Source organism: Pseudorca crassidens, chromosome 21, assembly GCF_039906515.1.
Source record: "Pseudorca crassidens isolate mPseCra1 chromosome 21, mPseCra1.hap1, whole genome shotgun sequence".
Lineage (NCBI taxonomy): Eukaryota > Metazoa > Chordata > Mammalia > Artiodactyla > Delphinidae > Pseudorca > Pseudorca crassidens.
The window spans coordinates 8,679,866-8,697,526 of NC_090316.1; the positions used below are offsets into that span (position 1 = coordinate 8,679,866).

The 17,661-nt window shown below is 49.4% G+C and overlaps 1 long non-coding RNA gene across 2 annotated transcripts; it reads left to right on the forward strand.

The window, feature by feature from the left end:
- On the forward strand, positions 1 to 5,500 carry LOC137216033 (uncharacterized). Of its 2 annotated transcripts, XR_010939551.1 has the most exons (4): positions 1 to 132; positions 3,110 to 3,234; positions 3,584 to 3,631; positions 5,221 to 5,500. It is a non-coding gene; the product is annotated as an uncharacterized lncRNA (long non-coding RNA). The 2 variants fall into 2 exon arrangements; XR_010939550.1 differs by lacking the exon at positions 3,584 to 3,631.
- The last annotated feature ends 12,161 nt before the right edge of the window (positions 5,501 to 17,661 follow it).

Below are 17,661 nucleotides of genomic sequence, written 5' to 3' on the forward strand. Positions count from 1 at the left end.
ATTCTCAGTGAGCACACCGCCTGCCAAGGGAAGGCGCGCTCTAAACCCGCTTTAAGGTCGGGAGCGCAGACAGAGGTGGGCGGGGCCTCGGGGCTGGGTAGCTACAGACCGAGCCACGTGAAGGCGGAGGAGGTGAGATTACTCGTTGGATTGCCTCTAGGACTCACTTCATTTCAGGGTGGACGCTGCGCATTTTCGTGACCGGGACGAAATCACCGCGCAGATGAGGCGCCTTGAGAGCGCTGGCAGGCTGTGATGTGCATTGCAGACTTTCCTCACCGTTAGACGTGGGAAACGTCTTCCCGCCCCAGAAGTAGTTTGTTGTACTGCCCTCGTGATCTGCCACTTTGAGCAGGTTTCCTAGTGGCGTCTAGAGATGGGCGGCTTAATTTTGTGACTTTAAAATTAATTGAAAATTTAAATCAAAAAAGTAACTGGGGAATTCCGTGGTTAGGATTCGGCGCTTTCACTGTGGAGGCCCAGGTTTAATCCCTGGTCAGGGAACTGAGATACCGCAAGCCGCACCACACGGCCAAAACAAAACAACAACAAAAAAAGTAATTGGTAAGAGATCACCATGTGATTTGGCATAGAACTTTGAAGTCGTTGAAAGAATTGAGTTGAACTGATTTCTAAATGGGAATCTGCTTGTTTATGTAAACAAAGGTTGTCAGCTCATATCTATAAACACGAAAAATAGGAATAGAATTGATGCTGAACCTGTCTCATTCTAGCAGTAGCGATATTCATGGATATATGGATTAATTGAAAATCTAATCCTCAGTCTCATTAAGAATTGCATCTCTAATACAATTTTAATTTTTATGTTTAGTAATCAAAATGTATACTATGTTTATTCGATCAGTTGTATACTGATAATTGACTGAAGAAATATTTTAACACTAGAGATTTATGGTTACAGAAAGTATATAAAAATTTAATTTCAACTTTTATACATATTTTTATAAATATGTATATTTATAAAAGAGAAGTATTTAGCCTTTAGTAAAAAAATAGATATATACACATATGTATTAATTACCTATATATTTTTATATGTGGGTGCATATATATATATATGTTCCATTTTATCTTATGAAGGAAGAAGAACGGAAATAAGATGATGTAAAATTTCCAGCTATTAAAGAAATCTTGTTCATGTGTTTTTTTTTTTTAAGTATACTCTTCAGTGGTTTTTATTTATTTATTTTGCTTTGTAAGATTTTTTTTTTTTTAATGTGGACCGTTTTTTTTTTTAAGTCTTTATCGAATTTGTTACGATATTGCTTCTTTTTAGTTTTTGGTTTTCTGGCCACAAGGCATGTGGGATCTTAGGTCCCGGACCAGGGATTGAACCCGCACCCCCTGTGTTGGAAGGCAAAGTCTTACACTGGACCTCCAAGGAAGTCCCTGTTTTGGGGGGGGTTTTTGGCGGTACCGCACGGCTTGTGGGATCTTAGTTCCCCGACCAGGGATTGAACCCAGGCCCTGGCAATGGAAGTGCCAAGTCCTAACCACTGGACTGCCAGGGAATTCCCTATATCTTTTTTTTTTTTTTAATGCCAGTAGTGACACACTAAATCGATTTGATGACCCAAATCTGAAAAACACTGGTATAGCATTGTTTTCAAAGGACAGTAGTCTGGGGATTGAACCCTGGACAGCATCTGCATTTTAAATGAAAGTCATGAATGATCTGAAACCAAGTCCCCCTAAAACCGAGTTCCCTTACTCAATTTATGATTAATCTCTCTATCCAAAACTTCATTCCCTTTCTTGTCCCCTCTGAGCTCAATTCCTTGTTTACTGAACAGTAATCAACCAGAGTCAGATGATTAAAATTGCTGTGGTCAATAACATCGTTAATGTACTAAAATTGCTATTATAGACATCACCATTAACGTACAAACTCAGATTGTTTCTCCAGGGCAAGATGAGCTAATAGACCCTGGCCACAGAATGTAAACCAGAGACATTTTGACTCTCGAAACTATGATTAAGAACCAGTGTTCTTTTTTTTTTTTTTTTGCGGTACCCGGGCCTCTCACTGTTGTGGCCCCAGACGCGCAGGCTCAGCGGCCATGGCTCACGGGCCCAGCCGCTCTGCGGCATGTGGGATCCTCCCGGGCCGGGGCACGAACCCACATCCCCTGCATCGGCAGGCGGACTCTCAACCACTGCACCACCAGGGAAGCCCAGAACCAGTGTTCTTAATCAAAATGTGAAATGTCACAAGACAGTGTTTAATCCCAGCCTCTTTGGTCTTCCCCTTTAAAACACCCCAGACTCAAAGACCAAGTTGGAGAGTGGATCTGCAGCTTGTCTCCCACTCCCTCATTTGGTGCCCTGCAATAAATGCTGTATTTTCCTTCACCACATCCTGGTGTTGGTAGATTGAATTTGCTGCACATTTGGCCAGCAGACCTAAGTTTAGTTTGGTAACATTCATTTTAAAAGTCCTAAATGATTTCAATGGAGTAATAGAGTGGTGGGGGCAGAATTCACACTGCAATGGATTGAGAAGTGAATAGAGGGCTGGAAGTAGAAATAGCTGTGTGGACAAATCTTCCCACCTTTTTCCTGAGGCATTTTACCTCTATAAAGAGAAAACCTGAGTCAATAGGGCAAAATGTCAACATCTGCTAAATTTGCTAGTCTGTTGCATGATGTCTTGATGTCTCATGGCAGAAAGAATTCAGTGAGAAACAAAGTGATAGGTAAGAAGTGGATTTATTTAGAGAGAAACACACTCCACAGAGTGTGGGCCATCTCAGAAGGTGAGAGCGGCCCCCAGGGTACAGGGTTGTCAGGTGTTATAGGGGTGGGTAATTTCATAGGCTAATGAAAGGGAGGACTATTCCAAGGATTTTGGGGAAGGGGCGGATATTTCCAGGAATTGGGCCACCGCCCCCTTTTTGACCTTTATGGTTGGCCTTGGAACTGTCATGGCACCCGTGGGTGTGTTACAATGGGTCTATTCAGAAGCTCAAGGTCTAGTGGAAGTCAGCTTGTCCGCCATCTTGGACCTGTTCTAATTAGTTTATGTCGTGTCCCTGGGCTATGTCATTCTTTTAAAGATGGTGCCCTGCCCCCTTCTCTCCTGTTTCAGTTCCAGCAAGGAGCCAGAACCTGTGCCATCAACATCCGGCATGAGTGAAATGGCAGCTCGCCCTCCATCTCCTATTGCTGATGACTCTGCAGCTCTACCATCGCTCACCTCCACTCCCTCCTCCAGTCAGTAACTCTTCTTTTTTTTAAAATAAATTTATTTATTTTATGTATTTATTTTTGGCTGTGTTGGGTCTTCGTTGCTGCACGCAGGCTTTCTCTAGTTGCATTGAGCAGGGGCTGCTCTTTGTTCCGGTGTGCGGGCTTCTCACTGCGGTGGCTTCTCTTGTTGCCGAGTGTGGGCTCTAGGCCCGCGGGCTTCAGTAGTTGTGGCTTGCGGGCTTAGCTGCTCCGTGGCATGTGGGATCTTCCCGGACCAGGGCTCGAACCCATGTCCTCTGCATTGGCAGGCAGATTCTTAACCACTGTGCCACCAGGGAAGCCCCTCAGTGACTCTTCTTGTCTGTTCATTCAGTGCCAGCCTGTGTGCCAGCTGTTGTACTGTACTACTGTACTTTTCAAGGTACTGTACTGTAAGATTAAAAATGTTTTTTTAATTTTTTGTTTGTTTTTCATGTATTATTTGTGTGAAAAGTATTATTAACCTATTACAGTACAGCACTATATAGATGATTGTTAGTTGGGTACCTAGGCTAACTTTGTTGGACTTATGAACAAATTGGACTTACGAATGCACTCTCAAATGGAACTTGTTCGTATGTAGGGGACTTACTGTAATAATGATCTTAAGGGAACAAAAGGACAAACCTATCAGGCAAGAGAATTAACAATGGCAAAGATAACAAATCAGTCGTAGACTCCCAGTTCTACTTCAATGGTAAAGACTAGCGGAAAGCACTGTCTTGAGCTATTTTGCAGAATTTAAATCCCTCCTCAAGTGCTCAATCACCAGATCAACTGGAACCTAAGGGGTGATGATGTTGACCTTTTCTGACCCTCCTGACTTCAATCAACTAAAGCTTGGACTGTCCCCTGCTCAAGCCCCTTCATGAACATGCACGTACCCTTAGGTTAAAACTTTCCCAATTTTGCTGTTTGGAAACACTACTTTGAGAAAGATCTCTGGTGTTCTCTTTACTTGATACAAGTAATAAATCCTTCCTTCTTCTTATCTTTGGCTTGGTTGTATCTTATGGCTCGACATCCACCAAGAGGAGACCCAGTTTTCGGGTAACACCAGGACAGGTTTTTTTGTTTTGTTTTATTTTTTTTTGCGGTACGCGGGCCTCTCACTGCTGTGGCCTCTCCTGTTGCGGAGCACAGGCTCCGGACGCGCAGCCTCAGCAGACATGGCTCACGGGCCCAGCCGCTCCGCGGCATGTGGGATCCTCCCGGACCGGGGCACGAACCCGTGTACCCTGCCTCGGCAGGTAGACTCTCAACCACTGCGCCACCAGGGAAGCCCTGTTTTGTTTTATTTTTGTTTTTGTTTTGGCCAGGTGGCTTGTGGGATCTCAGTTCCACAACCAGGGATTGAACCCGGGCCCCAGCAGTGGAAGCCTGGAATCCTAACCATTAGGCCACCAGGGAACTCCCAGGACAGGTATTAAAGTGAACTAACCTACTGAAACCTAGTCCCCCAAAACCGAGTTCCCCTGCCGAGTTTATGGTTAACCTCTGTATCCAAAACTTTATTCCCTCCCTTTCTTGTCCTGTACCTGTTCCCCTAAAGATTGAGGAGCATCAGAGAAAAGGGGGATTGAAACTGCCAGGGTACAAAAGCCTTTCCCTCCCCCCACCCCCCGCTTCTTTTTTTTTTTTTTGGCTGTGCTTCGTGGCTTAGCAAGATTTTCGCCCGACCAGGGATCAAACCCATGCCCCCTGCAGGGGAAGGGGAAGCACAAGGTCCTAACCACTGGACCACCAGGGAATTCCCCTCCCCCACTTCTTTTTGTAGGAAAAGGCTTTAGTCTCCTCCACCTTCCCTGAGTTCCAAAGACCAGATTCAAGCAGTTATTAATTAGAGAAGTGAAGGAATGCAGAAGCAAAGGAAAAGCAGTCAAAAACAACAGTTCAGCCATGAAACAGTCCTAGTTCCTCCTCAAGGGATATACATCACAATCTGACACAGATCTTTGGGTTGTTTTATAGGAACTGAGACCTCCCCCAACCCCACCACCCAGGTGGAGCATGGTGACTACTTGCTGAGACCCCAGACTGGTTGGAACCAGAAAGTTGATGATTGACATTCCTGGAACACCACTGTTACCTCACCACCACCCAATTAGGAGAACGTGACACACCCCGCAGCCATCACCCCAGATGTTGCCTTTAAAAACTCTTCCCTGAAAACCGTCTGGGAGTTTGGGTCTTCTGAACACAAGCGGCCCATTCTTGCTGGGCCCTGCAATAAACCTTTCTCTGCTCCAAACGCTCATGTTTTTGGTTTGTATGGCCTCACTGTGTGTTGGGTACATGAACTTGGGTTCAACAACACTACTTCTGTCACCTTTTGAGCAGAGAAAAAATGGTCCAGACCCTTAAGGAACTGAGGATTTTCTTCTCATTTAAAAAGAAAACAGAGATACACGTGAACTGAACTGGATTCTAATTCTGCAGAAACTGACCCAAATCTGTGTCCATTTTACATCTCTGTGTCAGCACCTACACTCACCTCTTGCATGAATATTTTCTTGCTGCTCCCTCAGAAATGAATGAAGCTTTCCAGAAATTCCTACCACTTAACAACCCACTATTAGACCTGCCTCCTCCCAGGAGCCTGCCCTTAGTAAAATATAGTCATCCCTTGCAATCAGGGGGATTGGCTCCAGGGCCCCTGAGAAAACCAAAATCTTCAGATGCTTAAGTCCCTTATATAAAATGCATACAACCTACACAAATCCTCCTGTACACTTTAAATCATCTCTATGTTACCCATAATACCTAATACAATGTAAGAGCTATGTATATAGTTGCTGGTGTATGAGATATTCAAGTTTTGCTCTTTAGAATTATCTGGAATTTTAAAAAGTATATGTTTTTGATTTGCAATTGGTTGAATTCACAGATGTAGACCCTGTTGATATGGAGGGCAGCTGGAGTGGCTCAAGCAGTACCTCACAGAAGCCAGACGTCTGGGGGTGGGACCTGAGAGTTCTAACAAGCTCCCAGGTGATGGCAAGGATGCTAGTCTCAGGATCACGCTGGGAGTAGCAGGGAGCAGAGTGTTTCTAGCTCTATTGCATCTCCCCACAAGCTTCTCTAATGTGCTCCTTTTCAAAAGTGTTACTGAGCCAGACTTGGGTCCAAAGTAAAGCCAATCTACTGACATCATGTTGTGGTGAAGGAGTGTAGCATTTACTGCAGGACACCAAGAAAGGAGTCCAAGGCAGCTAGTACTCAAAAGATCGAACTCCCAGATGGGTTTCAGGAAAGCATTTTTATTTTTTAAAAAATGTTTATTTATTTGGTTGTACCAGGTCTTAGTTGCAGCATATGGGATCTAGTTCCCTGACCAGGGATCAAACCCAGGCCCCCTGCATGGGGAGCACAGAGTCTTAGTCCCTGAACCACCAGGGAAGTCCCAGGAAAGCATTTTTAAAGGCAAGATGAGGAAGGGGAAGTCCCAGGATGCACACTTCTCTGATTGGCCAGGGTGGTGTCACAGAGGTTAACAATCCTTAGGCTCCAGTAGGTCTGGGGGCTATGTGCTCATGGTCATCAAGTAGTTAATTTCTTCCGTTTGGTGGTGGTTTTAGCGTCTGGAAAACAACTCAGGAAATGTGTGCCAGATACTATTATCTAGGTGCTTCAGAGAGGAGCTAAGGCAGAGGATGTGGGGGAGGGGTTCTGTCCTGGGAAGGCCCCATAATATCCTGCTTGGGTACAACAGGGCTTTGTTTAAAACTCACAATAACTAACCCTGCTTAGCGATTACTTGATGTAGCAGAAGAGTTCTGAAATCGTAAATTTCCCCTCTTTTCCCTCTTTAGTCTTCTTGCCACACTCCTTCCCTCTCTCCCTTTCCACAAAGTGCTTAACCCTGGCTTTGCATTAGAATCACCTGGGGCGCTTAAAAAAAAAAAGACATGGGCGTCCCTGGTGGCGCAGTGGTTGAGAGTCCGCCTGCCAATGCAGGGGACGCGGGCTCCTGCCCCGGTCTGGGAAGGTGCCGCATGCCGCGGAGCGGCTGGGCCCGTGAGCCATGTCCGCTGAGCCTGCGCATCCGGAGCCTGTGCTCCGCAACGGGAGAGGCCACGACAGTGAGAGGCCCGCATACCGCGAAAAAAAAAAAAGAGAGACAGTGGGCTTCCCTGGTGGCGCAGTGGTTGAGAATCTGCCTGCTAATGCAGGGGACACGGGTTTGAGCCCTGGTCTGGGAGGATCCCACATGCCGCGGAGCAACGAGGCCCGTGAGCCACAACTACTGAGCCTTCGCGTCTGGAGCCTGCGCTCCGCAACAAGAGAAGCCGCGATAGTAAGAGGCCCGCGCACCGCGATGAAGAGTGGTCCCCGCTTGCCACAACTAGAGAAAGCCCTCGCACAGAAACGAAGACCCAACACAGCAAAAATTAATTAATTAATTAATAAACTCCTACTCCCAACATCTTATTAAAAAAAAAGACAATACCCTTTGGACAATATAACTGAACCCTGTAACAGAGGGATCCAGAAACTGAGAGCGTTAAAAAAAGCTTCCCACGTGGTTCTAATGTGCCTCCGGGAGAAAGCGCTGCATGAAAAAGAAATAGCCTTTACAGGGACTTCCGTGGTGGCCCAGTGGTTAGGACTCTGCGCTTCCATTGCTGGCTGGCGCCGGTTCGATCCCCGGTTGGGGAACTAAGATCTCACAAGCTGTGCAGCAAAAAAAAACACCCTATAATACACGTTCTTAGAAGAACGGAAAGGACGCTGCACATAACTAAGATGTTTGGGGTAAATGCTTTTTCCTCCCACACGAAGAGATTACCCGGGAGATGAGAAAGGGATGGGCCATGACTATGTAGTAAGTCCAGATAGACTGGGACTCAGCCTTGCGGAGATGTGGGTGCCCTGGTGTGGCCCAGAGGAGGCAGGAAGACTCCCGTGTCCTCTAACCTGGTCCATGCGTAGCGGAGGGAGCAGCCGGAGCTGAAGGGCCAAGGCTTCAATGACACACGTGGGCCCATAACTGGATACCAGGTGGGACGAGGGAAGGCTCGGTGGATGCCTAAATGCATAGACAGCATCAAGCACCAGCTGCCCGGACCCTGACACCTGAAACCCTGTCCCCAGGAAGAGAGAGGAGCCTCAAATGAAGCCTGGATGTACCACCCGCAACAGAACACAGTTCACAAGAAATTCTGTTTGGATTATACAAAGAAATGTAAAAAGAATGTAAAGAGAAATTAGGTTGGATAATGTGGATGAAAAATGTCACCTGCCACATCAGTAGACAAAGGATGTTGCAGCCATCAAGCCATCACATTACAGCCGCCCCAGCTGTGCACCTGAGGGGCTTTAGGATGGAGACAGCAGGATGCTGGCCCTAGATAGCTAAGCTAAGGTGCACATCAAAGGAATGATCTCAGTGAGCCATGCACAGAAAAGCACACTAAATTCATTAACTTGAGATGTCTGGTTTTCTTTAACAATAATCTTTTTTTTTTTCATTTTTGGCTGCGTTCGGTCTTTGTTGCTGTGCACAAGTTTTTTTCTCTAGTTGTGGCGAGCGGGGGCTACTCTTCATTGCGGTGCACGGGCTTCTCATTGTGGTGGCTTCTCTTGTTGCGGAGCACGGGCTCTAGGTGCTTGGGCTTCAGTAGTTGTGGCATGTGGACTCTAGAGCGCAGGCTCAGTAGTTGTGGCACACGGGCTTAGTTGCTCCGCGGCATGTGGGATCTTCCCAGACCAGGGCTCGAACCCGTGTCCCCTGCATTGGCAGGCGGATTCTTAACCACTGTGCCACCAGGGAAGTCCCAACAGTAATCTTTTGATGTTCCGACTACGGGGTCTTTGTTGCAAAAACTCCTACATACCCTGGCTCTTCCCTTACCTCTTCAGAGCAGTCCCTCAGAACTATCTGAGAGGCTGGCTTCTGAGCTTAAGTCCTCAGTTTTGTCTGCAAAATAAAACATACTTCTCAACTTTTAGGTTGTGCATTTTTTTCAGTCGACAGTTATAAAAAGATATATTCCTTGCCATCTTGAGCTGTGGACCAAGAATTACATCCATGACACTGGCAAAGATGAAAGTGTTTGCCCTCCAGAAGAGTTGTATTTGTACTTTATAGAGAGGATTCTGGACTCCCAAAGGCTTCAGTGTCTTACGGAGAGAACTTGTACGGAAACAAGCATGCCCCATCCCTGTACCAGCCTTTGCCAAAAGTCTCTGGATACTTTCCTAAAAAAGTGCAGTTGGTTAGATGCCCAGAACCCTAGACTCCTAGGGTTCCCCCTGCTCTCCCCCCCCACCCCATGCCCCAGTGGTTTTTTAATCCTCTATAAAGCAAAACAAAGCACTCTGTGTTCCTTGTAATTGTCCAAAAGATGAAGATAATTATTGTGGTGTTTCATCTCACTGGAGCATTCCTTTAGTCTCTGCTGGAGCTCTTGGACCTTAATCTCTAGTGTTTATAAACTGAGTTGACTAAAGACTCCTGATTACTTCCAGTAACCAGGTATCTGGGTCCTACTCAACACATTTAAAAAGAGTTCTATTCTTCCTTTTATTAGAAAGAGGTAATTCTCCATGTGGGTAGGGATTTTTATCTATTTTGTTCACTGATGTATCCCAGACACCTAGCCCAATGGCTGGCACATAGAAAACACTCAAGAAATGTTTGTTGATGAACGGTATTGCATTTCTCTCCTATGAATGAGGCTTGTCTCACTGTGAGGCCAAAGTTGTCACCAATCCCTGGGGAAAGCAGCCCAGAGGGTTCAGTAACGGGCTCCTCTGGCATCTGAGAAGTTTGGAAACAAGTTGTCTTTGTCTATCCAAGGACACAGGGGCACCGACCGGCTGGTTCTCCACTCTGGCCCTTGTCGTGGATGTAGGTTTGCTGTGATAGGCTCGGATGAGCGGAGCTGATGTCGTCCAATTATGGAGCTCAGCAGTTTTTAAAGTGCATTCCCAGGACTGGCAGCATCAGGCTCATCGGGGGACTTATTAGAAATAAAAATTCTCAGGCTCCACTGCAAGACCTAGAATCAGAAACTCAGGGGGTTCCACCCAGCGACCTGTGTCTTACCAAGCCCTCCAGGTCATTCTGATACCCTCCAAAGTTGAGAAGCGCTGGGACTTCCCTGGTGCTCCAGTGGTTAAGACTCTGCGCTTCCACTGCAAGGGGTGCAGGCTCGTCACCTGGTCAGAGAACTAAGATCCCGCAGGCCGGGCTTCCCTGGTGGCGCAGTGGTTGAGAGTCCGCCTGCCGATGCAGGGGACGCGGGTTCGTGCCCCGGTCCAGGAAGATCCCACATGCCGCGCAGCGGCTGCGCCCATGAGCCATGGCTGCTGAGCCTGCGCGTTCGGAGCCTGTGCTCTGCAACGGAAGACCCCGCAGGCCGTGTGGTGTGGCCCAGAAAAACTTGAGAAGCGCTGATGTGGCAGGGTGATAAGGAGGAACAGTGTTGGAAGCTCAGGTCCCATCCTGAGCGCTACGAGGGCACGGACCTACTGATGCTGGTACCAATTCCAGTGCGTGGGGAGAGGGTTTCCCCCATACCACCAGGCAATTCTCAGGGTGACCTACAATTTAATTCTGACACTGTCTACCTGGCGATGGCATCAGCTCCCACAGGTTAGGGTCTCAGTCCTACAAGACTGTCCCTCCTCCCCCACTTCAGACACCAACAGCGAGTCCACGTTGTCACCTGTGCCTCTGACCGACTGGGTAGAGATCAGAGGTTCCCACGCCCTGCACCCTACTCGGGTTCCATTAATTTGCCAGAGCAGCTGACAGAGCTCAGAGAAATTGTTTACTTCCAGGTGGAAGGGATGCATAGGGCAAGGTGTGGGGAGAGGGTGCAGCACTTCCGTGCTCTCACAGCACCCCACTCTCTCCACATCTCCCCACATGCTCACGAGCAAGGAAGCTCTCTGAACCCTCTCCTTCTGGGTTTTTATGGAGGCTTCATTACACAGGCATGATTGATTAATCACTGACCACTGGTGATTTGAGTTCAGTCTCCAGCCCCTCTCCCCTCTCAGGTCACGGGTGGGACCGAAAGTTCCAACCTTCTAATCATGTGATTGGCTCCCCTGGTGACCTGTGCCCGGCATCTTTAGATTTCACGAAGTCACCTCATTAACTTACCAGGAGACACCTGTATGACTCTCATCACAGGAAATTCCAAGGGTCTTAGGAGCTCTGCCTTAGGACTGGGACGAAGATTATCTATTTATTTATGCCGCACAGCATGGATTGAGGGACACCCAGGCCCTCGGCAGTGAAGGCACCAAGCCCTAACCACTGGACCACCAGGGAACTCCCCGTATTTATTTAAATCACAGCATGCAAACAAGAGGCATCCCTCCTCCTCCGGTTCTTCCGCGAGCTCTTGATAGAGCCTGTTTAGAATGCGTGGGTTAGGCCCTAGGAAGTTTCTCTGGGGACTCCCCATGGAAAGCTTTCTCTTGAAGGCCATAAAAGTGGGCAGGGAAAGAGTGAGGGTAAATTTTCCCTTGCTCTAGTCCTATCAAGTCCTAACCAGGCTGTGGTAGGTGGTTGTTCTGCTGGAATTGCGGGGCATGAGCTGTAGTGAGAAGCTGAGTGTAAAGGAAGCTGTGTGGTACAGGAACCCCCAACCATCTGGGGAAGATCAAGAGGACAGCAGTTATCTGAGGAGACTCAAAGTAGGGGACACCTGAGAGTGAGCTTGCCTCATTCAGGTGTAGGAAGAGACGAAATTTTCTTTTTTTTTTTGGCACGGCTTGTAGGATTTTAGTTCCCCGAACAGGGATCGAACCGGGGCCACAGCAGTGAAAGTGCAGAATCCTAACCACTGGACCACCAGAGAATTTCCTTTTTTTAATCCTTTTTTTTTTTTGGCTGGGCCACACGGCTTGCGGGATCTGTTCCCAGACCAGGGATCGAACCCATGCCCCCTGCAGTAGAAGTGCGGAGTCCTAACCTCTGGACCGCCAGGGAAGTCCCAAGAGACAAAATCTTGACCTCCTTTCTTTCCCCTCCTCGACAAAAGGAAGGTTCTGAGTGAACCACCAACTTTCACGCAGTTACTCCAGGATTTAAGTGTTCGTGATGCAGGCCCAAGAGCCAGGGTCCTCTGCTATCCCCTCCACCCTGAACCCAATTACCCCTCTGGTCACATACACGGTGTGTGGCACCCACATGTGAGTGTCACACACGCAGGCCAGCTGTCTCACGGGTCAGGATCAACAGCTCTCCCTCCTGTTTCCGATGACCCATCCTCAACCCTGCAGGTCCGGAGCAAGAAGAGGCTGGAGTCTCCAGGAGGCATAGAGGAGCCAGTGGCTGAAGGTTCTGGTTGGAAGTGTTAATAGGACATTCTGTCAACATTCTGTCACTGTTGAGTGGTGCTTCCAGTAAATTTTTTTTTGGCTGCATCACACGGTTTGTGGGATCTTAGCTCCCCGACCGGGGATCGAACTTGTGCCCCCTGCAGTGGAAGTGTGGAGTCTTAACCACTGAACTGCCAAGGAAGTCCCCAATTAAATCCTGACTGCAGCGAAGAATGGTGCTGCCATCGTGTCCTCTGCGGTTGGAGCGCTTCCATACCTAGGGTTGAACAGGTGGAGGGGATGAACCACAGGACACACACTCTACAAACTGCCCGCACACAAAGATCTCTTTTGCCCCTGGGCAGCGGGATGGCCCCTTGCCCGGAAAAGGCCAATCTAGGCTGCCATCTACACAGGTTCGAAGAGAGGAAGTCATACTACTCTCTCTCCCCAGATCGGACCAGGTCCACTGGCATAACTGGTCAGTGAACTGAGTGAAGGCGTAGCAAGTTCATCAGGTTGCAGAGTATTTGGGTGTCAACACGCCTCTTGGCAGACCTCAGAGCTTTCTAGCTTGCTGTAGAGGTCCCTTGTCTGTTAGAGGCTCAGCTTGGGAGCCAGGAGACACAGCTCTGGGTGGGCTTCCGGTGATTCTCGGAGGGCTCAGAAGCAGAAACTGTCCCAGGAGTTGGGGGATTGCCTGAGTGACAAGTACACTTACACCCAGGATTCCAATGCAAATCGGAACCTCTCCTACAGAGGCTCAGAAGTTTTTAACAGTTCCAAGTCCTGCCTGTCCTTTTGGAGGGCAGTCTTGCTTCTCCCAGGTTGGGGTGGACGGACTAGGAGAAGTTTGAACACAGGCACCACCCTTAGCTTTTCTTCACCTAAGGGAATGAATGGAACTGAGTCACTTTGAGAGGGATGCTCCCTTCCTTGTTTTAACGGAGTCTTCCAGCAGGAGGCAGCACTGAGTTGAATATCGTACCTGGACACTAAAAACCTTCCTTCCTCTTCAGAACAAAATGACAGCTCAAAGTCTTCCTTTTAAAACTGTCTCCCTGTGCTCTGGCCTCTGAACAGCTGGGGGGAGGAGGGATGCACCTCTACTTTGGTCATGGGGCCTCCTCTCTGCCACTCTCCCTGCAGGACACATTCAAGTCATACTCTTCAGAATGTGTGCATTCAAGAAAACCTAACCAGGCTTCCCTGGTGGCACAGTGGTTCAGAGTCCGCCTGCCGATGCAGGGGACACGGGTTCGTGCCCTGGTCTGGGAAGATCCCACATGCCGCGGAGTGGCTGGGCCCGTGAGCCATGGCCGCTGAGCCTGTGCGTCTGGAGCCTGTGGTCCGCCACGGGAGAGGCCACAACAGTGAGAGGCCCGCATACCGCAAAAAAAAAAAAAGAAAAAGAAAACCTAACCTTTTTTTTTTTTTTTTTTTTTTAATTTCGGCTGCACCGGGTCTTAGTTGCGGCAGGCACACTCCTTAGTTGCGGCATGCGTGTGGGATCTAGTTCCTTGACCAGGGATCCAACCCGGGCTCCCTGCACTGGGAGCGTGGAGTCTTGCCCACTGGACCACCAGGGAAGTCCCAAGAAAACCTAATCTTTAAGTGCCACACTTTTCTCCAATTAATCTGCAGTTTTCTTACCTTCTCACACTCCTTCAACCGGCTGCAGAGAGGAGAGAGGCTTTGTTCTAGTTAATTCCAGGAACTGAGGCGTCTGTTGCCTATCGCTGGGGTGCTGGCTCCTTCCACACGGGATTAATTGTCCTGAAGCAAGGGGCGCGTGTCCCCTGACGGGGGTCAGGGAGGCCTGGACGCGCTAAATCCTGAAGCTTATTTTGAGGAGGCCAGGTTTGATTTCAGCAATGAAAGCTGGATGCACAAAGCAAGAATCACGCTTGCCTCAATTGCTAAAGGTATGTTGCCTCGCCAGGTCGGCTCTGGAAAGCAGGGCTTTGCTCTGCTCTCCAGTGCCTAAAACAGTGCCTGCACATGGGCACACGGTAGGTACTCGATAAATAACCTTCGCACAAATGAGAATATGCTACCAATCTCCTAAAGCCCAGACCGCAGTTCCAACCAATATGGTACAAAGGGCATGGGTTTTGGGCTTCCCTGGTGGCGCAGTGGTTAAGAATCCGCCTGCCAATGCAGGGGACACGGGTTCGAGCCCTGGTCCGGGAAGATCCCACATGCCACGGAGCAACTAAGCCTGTGCACCACAACTACTGAGCCTGCGCTCTAGAGCCAGCGAGCCACAACTACTGAGCCCACATGCCACAACTACCGAAGCCCGCGCACCTAGAGCCCATGCTCTGCAACAAGAGAAGCCACCGCAATGAGAAGCCCATGCACTGCAACGAAGAGTAGCCCCCGCTCGCCGCAACTAGAGAAAGCCCACGCACAGCAAGGAAGACCCATTGCAGCCAAAACATAAATAAATAAATTTATTTTTAAAAAAGCATGGGTTTTGGAGCTGGACAGAGTTGGAATCCTAATTCTGACGCACACTAGCCATGGACATGTGTGAAATGGAAATAAAAACACTCACCTTATGTTATCGGGACCATAACTAAGATTGTAGTCAATCTCCAGACATAGAGAAGGCCTTCAAGCAGTTTTCCCCTCAGTAATCTAATCCTGTGCTACCTCAGTTTACCTGGTGCTATCCAACACTCTTCAGCCTCACAGGACACCCTGACACACACCATGTCCATCCCAGATGCACCCACGCTCACTGGGTCCCCTCTACGGCCTCCATGTCATCTGCACTCTCCACGTGCTTCTGTCCCACTGGCCTGTCACTCTCAGTCACTGGCACTTAATCGCACCTCCTGGGATTATTTCATACTTTCTCAGGTGTCTGTCTTGAAATTCTCTTGCATTGCCTCAAGGCCTGGCATCATGCTGCGTGTGCATGAGGTTTAGCAAAGGCTCGTTAAATCAGAACAAGGGTGGACTTAGCTGGAAAAGACCCCATGCTGGGTCTGTCGATGAAGCCCACCCTTCCTGAAGTACTGGTTTCAGACCGTGGGACCTCGTGCTTGGCCCTGTGTCCTTGGGCCTTTTTTTGAGTCCTTTAGCGGTGACCATCCCACTAGAGGGTACCAGTAAAAAAGATGGCCTACGATGGAATCTCAGTCTGGCTACCTGGGAGTTGGAGGTATGCCCACAGCTGTGCCAACAGCAGTGGAGATTAGAAAAATCATTTGATCAGGCCCCTATGCTCTGCTTGTGCTTGCTAGAAACATTCCCCAAGGTTCTGTTTTGGCCTTCTCACTGCTTACTCTGTGCCACCCCTAAACTGGCATTCCTCTCTGGGTCACTCAGACCATGATTTCCTCCACCTCACCAAGTGGTCAGAGGCTATACCTCTTCCCATCTGCACTACCCTGGGGTAGCCTCTTCATTCACATTCGGAAAACCCAACAGCTTTGACATTCCTCCAGCTAACGTGCTCTCCTGGCCCCTGTACCTCAGGCCATCCATGATCCAGGAAGGCCCCCCCTACATTAAAACCCTACCTGTCGGGCTTCCCTGGTGGCTCAATGGTTAAGAATCCGCCTGCCAATGCAGGGGACACGGGTTCGAGCCCTGGTCCAGGAAGATCCCACATGCCGTGGAGCAACTAAGGCCGTGCGCCACAGCTACTGAGCCCACGCGCCACAACTTCTGAAGCCTGTGCACCTAGAGCCCGTGCTCCACAACAAGAGAAGCCACCACAATGAGAAGCCCGCGCACCGCAACGAAGAGTAGCCCCTGCTCGCCGCAACTACAGAAAGCCCACACCCAGCAACGAAGACCACTCCACAGCACCCAGCCAGGATGATGCTCAATACCTGGGTTTTCTGGAGGAGATACTTCTGTTCTGTGGGAAGGCTCACAACTTGTGAAGAATGTTCTTATTGTCAGAGAGGCCAACTTTTTTTTTTTGCAGTATGCGGGCCTCTCACTGTTGTGGCCTCTCCCGTTGCGGAGCACAGGCTCCGGACGCGCAGGCTCAGCGGCCATGGCTCACGGGCCCAGCCGCTCCGCGGCATGTGGGATCTTCCCGGACCGGGGCACGAACCCGTGTCCCCTGCATCGGCAGGCGGACTCTCAACCACTGCGCCACCAGGGAAGCCCCCGAGAGGCCAAATTTTATACTCTGTCCCTTGGATCCTGAGAGGTAGGACCAAGAAGGGGAGTGCACTTGTGATCATGTAGACTTGTGAGCACGGCCTCTGGTTGCATGTCAGAAGGGGAGAGGGAGACGCTTCTAGGGGAAAGCTGAGGGATTGGGAAGACTGGGCCAATCTCTACTCTGATCCTAGTTGGGGCTTTAGTTGTTGCCTTAGCTCAGATGGTGGCCCCTCCACCGTCTTACTCCCTAGCCAGGGGAAAAGGATGTGCTGCATGCCTGGAGTCAACATGTCCCCACGGCCGGGTCCTTCTGCACACTGTCACCAGGCACAGGGATTCCAGCTGCCGTCACAGTCTTTGCCAGGAGAGGAGACTCCAACTCAGCTATAGAAAAAAACCAGGCAAGGGACCTGGCCACTAAGGCCTTCTGCTCCCCAAACGGCAGGTTGACAAGTGCTGAGTCCAGAGCTGGTGAGGTCCAGGTCAGCCATGCGCTCGTGGTCAAAGGCCAACCACCCCCCAGCATACCCCGTGATGAGAAACACCTGCTGCTTCTCAGCAGGGACCTCTACGTGGCATTCAGGGCCCTTAGAAATCTGGCCCCCCTTTTTCTGTCATTTATAAGCCACCCCTACCCTCACAAATTGCCCGCTCTGGCCAAAGCGGGGAACTTGATGTCTTGTCCTTGTACAGCCTGGTTCCCCAAGACCACCTGCCCTTGGCAACATGGGCCCCTGCCTCCCCCCAGCCAGTCGTTCTCAGGACCCAGCGGTAGCATCACCTCCATGAAGCCTCCCCTTGCGTGGACCACTCGCTGGTTACCAACCCTATACAACCTCTTTTACGCTACCTTTTCTCATGGGCAAATCTTACATTTCAGTGAAATCCCCAAGGCAGAGAGCTTCTCACATCCATGTTCCCCTGGCAGCTCATACAAAGGGACACTTGACAGACACCAGGGGCACGTGGATCAGTAAGTCGATGTCAGCGTGGGGTCAG